This window comes from Sipha flava, unplaced genomic scaffold (assembly GCF_003268045.1).
Source record: "Sipha flava isolate LNK unplaced genomic scaffold, YSA_version1 72_pilon_pilon, whole genome shotgun sequence".
Lineage (NCBI taxonomy): Eukaryota > Metazoa > Arthropoda > Insecta > Hemiptera > Aphididae > Sipha > Sipha flava.
This window is the reverse complement of record NW_020273612.1, coordinates 231759-241029: the sequence shown is the minus strand read 5'-3', so window position 1 is coordinate 241029 and position 9271 is coordinate 231759. Positions and strand designations below refer to the sequence as shown.

The 9271-nt window shown below is 29.6% G+C and overlaps 1 pseudogene; it reads right to left on the bottom strand.

Moving 5' to 3' along the window:
- Positions 1-2036: 2036 nt before the first annotated feature.
- Positions 2037-2487, bottom strand: LOC112692298 (annotated as a pseudogene).
- Positions 2488-9271: the final 6784 nt, after the last annotated feature.

The following is a 9271-nucleotide window of genomic DNA, read 5'->3' as shown; positions in this document are numbered from 1 at the left end:
CTTCTTTCTTTTTCCCGTCTAAAATAATCTCATATGGCCCTCTCTTTGTCGCATTCAATTCCTCAAAACTACGCAGGTTCTACCAATAACATTTCGTCCCACGGCGGCGGAGAAACTCGTGTACTCAGAAATAAAATTCAATATATAAAAATTATAAGACATTTGCTCTTCCGTCTGTTATTGTTCGTCCGCTTTTAGTTTTTTTTTGTAAAATGTAACAGTTTTTCGACGTTCGACGAATTTATTTTGCTCGTAAAAATTTGATTTTACTCTTTAATATCGCGCAAAGATTTAGTGTTTTGATTTTAACATTGTTATTCTTGTGTATATTATACAAGCACATATTGTGGAAACTATATAAATAAAGACGAATACAGAATTAATTTTTTGAGCACAAAATATTTTGACAATCATTAAAATGCATCGAACTGTCATGTATTATTTAATGAAGAGTTTATCAATATTTTTCAATATTTTAAGGTTTTAACGTGAGTCTTTAAATTACCTATTCTATTTTTACTATAAATTCATTGACGATGGATATTTGTTTATGCACAACTATTGACATTTATGGTACCTATGTTTATTAAAAATATACTATATATTTTTTATGTTATACACGTATAATTTAACCGGTATTTTATTTTCTGATCAAATTACATATTCTAAACGTTTAAATTAAAATAATCATCAAGTATTCCAATATGATTGAAACGAATCTAGGTCCAAATATCCAAGGACAACATTTCCACGAACAAAATATCCAAATTTATCCGTTTTTCCGAAAATTAGTACATTACACTATACTTTCTAATAAAACTAGCGCATATATCAAATTATTTAATTATAAAAATATACCTAAATATTAAATTTATAAAAATTAGCTCTTAAAATTAATTCAACCTATATATAGTATACTACTAAAAGTATAATTAATTACGTTAATCGTTATAATATCACAAAATATACTGCAATAACATTAGTCAAATAGTCAAATAATATAAAATAAAATAAAATATACCTGAGTTACAATGTAAAATAATTTATTTTTATAAATTTAAAAAAATGTTTTTCAAAATAGAAAATTGTGTTTTACTTTCTAATAAAATTAGCAATAGCATTTAAAAAATATGGAATACTCCTACTGTCATCATTGTATTTTTCACAAAGATGTTTTAATCTATCTTTTCTATTACTTTTCGGTGGTCGTCCAATAGTACCCAGTTGACACTGTGCGACTTTAGTTTTATCTACTGCATTATCATGCTGCATCTAGGTAATCAATCTCCAAATTTTTGGATGCTTTTGATTCACCTATTTCAGTATTAGACATATTATATTACATTATTGAATTTTAATACCTTATAATAAATACTTACAAAGTTTTAAAACCGATTATTTCATCCCTCACATACATTGTTAGTTCGATATCCATTGTTTAATGTTGCATCTCTTACATTCAAGACAAATGGTAGAAAATTAGGAGATGTTTTTCGAAATTTTATATTTGTTTCCAATTGCCCGTTTCCAACTCTTTTATACGCCCCTATATATGCGCGCTCAAAATACTCGACCAAATCTGTAGCTCCTTTAGGCATGACGCTTTTTAAATATGTTAAACCTTGAAAAAATCAAGCTATTTATAGACATTTGAAGTTTTATACTAACCTAACCTAACCTTCCCATATTTTTAATTATCAAATTAAATTTTACGTTTTCACTACTTACCTGTGTTAATATCATTTATTGGTAAAAATTCCAGGCTGTCTAACATGCGGAAAAAATGAGAAAACTCTTCATTTGACCTGTATAATTGTTCAACACCTAACTGTTGTATTTTTCTGCGGGTACTTTGACATAGATGAAAAAAGCATCCCTGGATATGTACATCTTCTCCAATAACAGTTTTTATTGCATTGATTACTGCTTTTTCCAAGTCCACAATAATTATTTGTGGGTCTGGAAACAAATTTCTTTCGGAACATTTATGAATAATGATTTGAAGAATTTCTTCGTAACTCGACTCTGTTTTATTTTTAAGTAAGTAAAATAAAAGCAGCAATTATAGAAACACTATTTACTTTAACACGAATGACGTACAGTTGTTGGAATATTAGTGGAGCCATTGTAAAATTTTCGTCCATATACCAGGTAGAAGCTTCAGTTAAATATTTTAACCCATTATCTGTTGCAAAAACAATAATTTGTTCATCAATTCCGTTATATTGCAACAAAAATCGTGTCGATTTGTCACCCAAATAACACCAATCATTTTCAATAACTAATTAATAAGGACAATTAGGATTTATTAGATTATTCTTCAACTTTTGTCTTCTTTAGATGATTTCTTCGGCTGGCATCAGAGTTTTTGTGTTACGGCTCACTTTTGCTACCTCTTCAGAACATTTTTGTCCTGGCTTTTTTTCATTATTTTTTGCAAGTTGAAGCATTTTAATGACACATTTTATAACATTGATTTCTCCTGTATTTTTGGTACAAGTGATCAGATGTTTTGTGATGACGTGTGGTTCAGAATAATCCAATTAATTTTTTAATATTCCTGAACATTTTAACAAATTTGATTTCACGCAGCGCCATGATATTTTTTACACCTTTATATTTTATAGTATACATGTGCCCATTAAATATGGCATTCGAATCACCTTTGTTTGATCTCGTTACTTCCATTAATAAATTTATAAATTGCACTTAACACGAAAACCGAACGACCTTAACGACGATGAAGACAATAATGACGTATTATAGATTTATAGGTAACGATAACTGTAATTTGTCGGATATTGAAAACCATACACTAAATATAGGTACTATACCAAACCATACTCACACTATATCGATCGATAATATAAATTGTAAACATTTTTAACGATTAAATACGTAATAATATGGCATTCAGTTTCGTGAAATTTCCAGTTTGAAATACAATTATTATTATATATTATTACATTTTACCTTTATCGCTAAGTGCATATATGTTGTATGTATACAGTATGTTTTTTAATACCAAGTTTTCATAATATTTGGGAAAAACCAAAAAAGATGAAATATATGTAATTTTCAGATTAGGTACGCCAAGATATTTTCATACGATATTTTTTACGAGAAATATTCCTCCAATAAAAAAAAAAATATTTATTAAAATTAGCAAAAACCAGGCTATTAAGGTATTTTCCTATATTTTGTGATATTATTGATACTAACAAGTCAATTAAATAATTTGATACTAATTTTTTGGAAAAACTGATGAATTTGAATATTTTGGTTTGAATATTTTGTCCAAGGATATTTTGTCCTTGGATATTTTGATTAATTACCGATTGAAATATAAATAATCAAATAAGACATTACATATTTACTTTAATATTTATCACGAAATCTACTATTTTATTTTATTTTAAATTTAAGCATAAAAATAAATCGTATACCTGAAATAAAATTTTCAAATTTAGAAAACAATTTTATCCAGTTTTTGAAAAAATTAAATTAAACTCGTTAAAATAATAATCTATAACTATTGATATTTTATTGGTTGTTCTACGTCATAATGAAACATAAATATACTCGTACAATTAAAAAAATCATACATCGAAAATGTTGTAAAAGTTAAATGAACATTTTTAGAATAGTCAACAATCATTGTCATATGCTATTAACCGTTTAGGGATATTGTCACCGCTGCACCTTGTATTTCATCAGCATTAAGTTATTATGTTTATGATTATTATATTTGTTATAATAACATTATTAAAAATACAAAATTATTCTGTGTTTATAAAATAAACTGTGTACATATAGAGTACGAGTATATACATTTATTTATGTGTTATATATGTGACACTATATAATTTGGTTTTAAACGAAAAAAAAATTTATACTATCACTATTATTATTATTATAAAACTGGTTAGTTAGTGATAATACTATTTTTTCCATTACATATTATATTTAAAAATGATTAAAATAATAAAATTAATATTATCTAGGTAAATGAAATAATTTCATCACAATTTTTTTTTTGTATTAATTCCATTTATTTTTATTTTAGTTTTCTGCAAACTTTTATTATATGAGATATCACAATTACTTATTACTCAAATACGAGGTTAATACTTTAACTTATATATAAAAACTGATATGAGCAATTAATATTTTAGTTTTTCATATTATCCATTTTCAAGTCCATGATCAATTAATTGTTAACAACACATACCCTGGTATATGAAATAAAATGTATACTACCATATGGCATTGGTATAATGAAAATATTGCGAAATCAAATCAATTATGACCTAATTATGCATAAATCCAATACATAGTTTTCGTATTTAATAAATAAATATTAGACTAGAATTAAAAAAGTTTGTTTGTAATAGTTTTATGTGATATTATATTTTTACTCATCTAAAGATGACCATTACGTATACAAAATCACATAACAGATGATTGCATCATTTCTATATTACAACCTTGAAATAAGGCCATATGAAATTGAGAAAATTGTATACTTTACTTTATTTCAAATTTAAATAATATGTTAATACTTTGTGAAACTCATTTTACTATTTTAAATAAAAAATATAGACTTTAGAATATATGTAAATACAAGCCAAGGAAACATTTTTATATTATAATGTTATAAAATGTATTATTTTAAAACATTCCACAAATGATAACAGAATAATCGGAAATATTTCTACCTACATTAAATATTCCGACATTAAACCTATAAATTGCCACACAAAGCTAAATTGTATATGTCTATATTTGTAAATTTTTATAATATTTCGTTAGTGTAAATTAAAGTTTTAGTTTATTTATACTTTGTGACGTCTGCACTTTTTTATTGTTGTTAAAACGCTTGATACTTAATTGACATGTTTTCAAAGAAGTTTATTTGATTGATAATATACAGGTATATATATTTTAGATTTTATATATTATACAATAAATTAATATTCGTCTTATATATTTATTCATATGTTTTATATGGATTCGTTTAAAATTATAAAAATAAATGACAAACATCAAGGAACAATGTAATGTAAAAAATAAAAAATACATATAAATTAAAATACTGATCATAATATAATTCACGTTAAAAGTATAATAATTGTAATATATCCATTAAATAATATTAATACCATGAAAAATATTATTTATTGTGGAGTCCATCAATATTATTACAACGAAGTGACGATTAAAGATGATTCCATAATATATATGTATAATTAACTCCACCAATATTATGTACGTCGAACGATTTTTTCGTTTAATTTATTTTTAATAAATAATGATAAACAATTATAACTTTTTAAATATAAGATTAGAAAAAATAAACAATAAACATTAATAACATTAGTAAATCCAGTACGCAGTACATTACATCATAACACAGCTTCATTGTGGTTTAGAGTTTATCAATATCAAACCCTAAATATTATTGGGTGGGTACAATAATGTCCTGATGCGATTTAATGGATTTAACCTCTATACTGTTTCATTTTAAAAAATCCTATTATTTTCCAAATTAACGAAAAATGTTAGGTAGGTAAACATCTCGATCGATATTGTGTTGTCATCAATTGCATTTTATAACCAACATAACCAGTTTTTACGTAATTAATAAAATACCTATTAACAGACGAGTTCAAAAATTTAAATTATTTTAAGTAACTGGTACAAACAGTATTATACTTAATTTATGTGCACGTTTAGTAGGTAATTATTTATGTAGACTATTATTATTTGTATTCCCTACATAATTATTATTATTATTATTTTTTAATCCAAACGAATGCAACGGTAACGATTTTCCTATGCAAAATATGCATTGTATAACGTTATATTAGTGAAATTTTTAACTGGTGGAGCATTACATGAAAATAAATTGCTCATCGAAACTACTTACATCGACATTCGAAAAAATGCAAAACGAAAACTTTCTCTTAATCGGATTCTGTTAACAATGAAATATTCAGTATTTCGGTATGATATCTTAAGACGAAATAAACGTACCCGAAACGAGAGAATAAAGGTAAACAGGTAAACACGGGAATAAAAAAAGGTTCATCAGTATCGATAGCAAAGGTGATTCGTTTTTATTGAATTTCATGGCCAGTTTGTATTATTTGATCTCCAACGTTAATATTGCTATATATTTATATACTTTTATACAAATAAAATGCTTGAATTTATTTTGACTTGAAAAACACAACATGCGGTCCCGCAAGATCTCAACGCAATATAACATATTATAAAATGAATACATTTTAAAAATCCGATTTCATGCAGATGTCAATGTGAGTTATAAGAATGTATTCGAGTCTTAACGATGTATGTCTCTAAGATCGAAAGCAGTGATAAATAATTATTTTACCCTCTAATGAATAATTTTTAACGTAAGCCATTTGTAAGTAAATATTAATTAAATGTAATAAAAAGTGTTAGTCGAAACTTTAAATATTTGTTTATCTTAAATAATTATCTAAATCACAAAAGAAAAAAATATATAACCGTTTTTTTTTTTTTTTTGGTAATTTCGTCATATTTAGAACATAAACTACTTATTAAATTAATACATTTTAATTTTAAAATAATTATCTTTTATTGTAAAAGCAATTAATCAAAAAACACTCATTAAGTTTCAAATGGTGAACGTGTCTATTTTATTGAAAATAATTTCTAAGAGAGACTATTTTCTCCTTCAAAAACGACATTAATTTCTTCATTTTGATCTCAATACAAGTAATTAATTTGCAGAACTGTGTGTTGAAGTGCAGATGTGTTACACTTGGAACACAATCCAACTAAATTTTTAAATTAATTTATTTCGCCAGACGTGCCGCCGCACGTTCTAACATTGAAAATTGACATGCCCATCATTCTTTTAAAAAAACATCAATCCATCACCATTCTGCAATGGTACCAGGCTTTCAGTAAAAAAGGTGAACATGTACAACATAATCGAAGCTATAATTTTAAACTGAAAATTTAAATGCGAACATGTACTATGTATTACCACATATCCCAATAACTCCAACATGTATGCCGTACGAACTCAAACTTAAATAAATAGCATTTATAATAATTATAAATATTTAATTAATTGAATAATTGAACAGTCAGACTTTTCTCAATAAAACGAATAAAAACAAAAATAATGATCTAAAATAAATTGAACATTGTTGTAAGGATATTAGAATATGTTTAAATTTAGTAAACGGCACAGCAAGGCGTGATAGGCATGGCTAATTTAATATTTGTCAATTACAATGCATAACAAATTATTATTTCAACCGTTATTTTGTGTGATTTATACGTAAAAACAGTGCTCGACTTGAAGGGGACGTAGGGGGACGGAGTACCCCAAATAATTTTCCGAAATTTTAGCATCCCCTTACTATTATTACGATATAATTATAACAATTAAAAATTTTTGGAGACGCTTTTTTTTAATAGTTAACAGAGTCCTCCATCTTTAATTTTGTCAAGACGAACACAGCTTATAAAAGCATAACTTCTACGGTAACACCCAAAAGGAGTTGAACAATTTTCACACATTTTCGCTGCATCTCAAAACTATTTGAACTTGAAATTTGATATGGTGGTCTCTCTAATACTCAAATAAGTGCATTAAGAAGGGATTTTAAGCAATTTTGGAACCAACAAAGACGGTAATTCAGACTAAAACCAAAACTACGATACCGGTTCATTTGAACTTTCGTTTTATTTGTTTTCTAACCACCAACAGTTACACCAAATTTAGCTTTAAATAGTGTCATAATCCATTAAATCCTATGTCTCAGCCAAGAACGTTTCATACGAAACCTAGTAATTAAGCTAGTCAACAGGATATAATTAAAATTGTAGATTTTGATAGTGAATAATACAACGTGTTACGTTATTAAAAACAAATGAACTAAACACGGAAATTTTATTTAAACATTTTAGAAAGCTAGTTGAGTTTCAGATATCGAATTGTAATGCCCAATTGAAATCACTTCCAATTCCAGTGCAATTCGATTTTCTACCTTGCTCGACCTGTCTACTGAGTTGAATAGTTTTGATTTTATCGTTGCTGTTAAATGTATGTTATCAAATCGTTATCTTCCGAATAGGAGCTATAAAAATAATTGTGTCGCGTAGTAATAATAATGACACGGGAAGCCGGGCAGCGCACCCGCTTGAACACGTGTCCCCTCGGATTAAACGAAAATAATATTTTATATAATGGAACGTCAGCAACTGATACGATATATCATAGCCACGCTGATAATGATAAACCTGTTCGTTCGAACGGCGACTGTACAATTTATTACTCCGCGCCTACAAAAACGGTGGACAAATAAACACTGCGCCGGGCCCGTTGGAAATCGGTAACTACGTTAGGACGGTCAAAATGAAAAATTGTTGATACCGTCGACTGACTCGGTCAGTCCGATTTTCTCGTTTAAACGGACGAATCCCGTCGTCGTGGGTATACTGTTATTGCGGTGGAACGTGCGGTTCGGTTTGAGGAAAACGAACAAGAGGAACGAATACCCCGTTCGAGCAGCGACAAACGTTTTCGGGACGTGTCCCCTCGGCAGTCGGTAACGTAATGATCGTCTCGATCGTTTACGATTTACACGACGGACGATAGAGTGTTGGTGTACCAGTGTCACTCGCGTACGAGTCTCGACATGTGGCGAACACGCGACGCCGCGTAACGATATTACAATGGCGCGATGTACGCGTGCGGAGCGGTGCGCGGTTGCGGTGAACTCGTAACCCCCGGGAAGACGCGCGCGCGACGAACGCCGCCGTCCGATCGAGAAACGAAAAAACGAACGTTTTCAACAGCTCCCGTCGGATTCCGCGTTTCATTGCCGTGGACGGTCACGGTTAACCGATCTTGGTGGTAAATATTTTTACGTTCGTTCGCAGGAACAACGGTTTTCGGGCGCTGCGGTGCAATGCGTGCGGGATGAAATACCGTCGCCGCCGCAGCGATCGGAGCACGTGGCCCGACCTCGTACCGCGTCCGCAGCAACGATTCGTCGCGGCAAAAGATCCGCCCGGGACCGTTACCGGGCCCGCGTCGTCGATCGGCTGCGGATCCACAGCGGACGCGTTCGCCGCCGTGCCCCCGCGTGGAAATTAGGGTCGCGTTCTCCCCTGCGCCGGCGGCGAACGTGTTGTTTCCACGACCGGGCGCGATAACCGGTTTGAGCGCGCCCCGGTAAAAACGGCCGGGCACGACGGCCAACAC